The sequence below is a fragment of the Passer montanus genome, unplaced genomic scaffold (genome assembly GCF_014805655.1).
Source record: "Passer montanus isolate IOZ18808 unplaced genomic scaffold, ASM1480565v1 scaffold446, whole genome shotgun sequence".
In the NCBI taxonomy this organism is placed as follows: Eukaryota; Metazoa; Chordata; class Aves; order Passeriformes; family Passeridae; genus Passer; species Passer montanus.
Window position 1 is genome coordinate 26,516 of NW_024369329.1, and position 511 is coordinate 27,026.

Here is a 511-nt window from a genome sequence, read left to right on the forward strand (position 1 = left end):
TTTTGGGGTCGAATCCCCATTTTTGGGGTCAAATCCCCATTTTTGGGGTCGAATCCCCAATTTTGGGGTCAAATCCCCATTTTTGGGGTCAAATCCCCATTTTTGGGCTCAGTTCCCCAATTTTGGGGTCAAATCCCAATTTTGGGGTCAAATCCCCATTTTTGGGGTCAAATCCCCATTTTTGGGGTCGAATCCCCAATTTTGGGGTCAAATCCCCATTTGGGGTCTGGGGGGGGCCCGGCCCCGATTTTGGGGCGAATAAAGGCGGAAATGGAGTCTGGGGGTGCTCTCGTTGGGGGAGGGGATTTGGGGGGGAACCCCGCGGGTTTGGGGCTGAATCCCCATTTTTGGGGTCAAATCCCCATTTTTGGGCTCAGTTCCCCAATTTTGGGGTCAAATCCCAATTTTGGGGTCAAATCCCCATTTTTGGGGTCAAATCCCCATTTTTGGGGTCGAATCCCCAATTTTGGGGTCAAATCCCCATTTTTGGGGTCAAATCCCCATTTTTGGG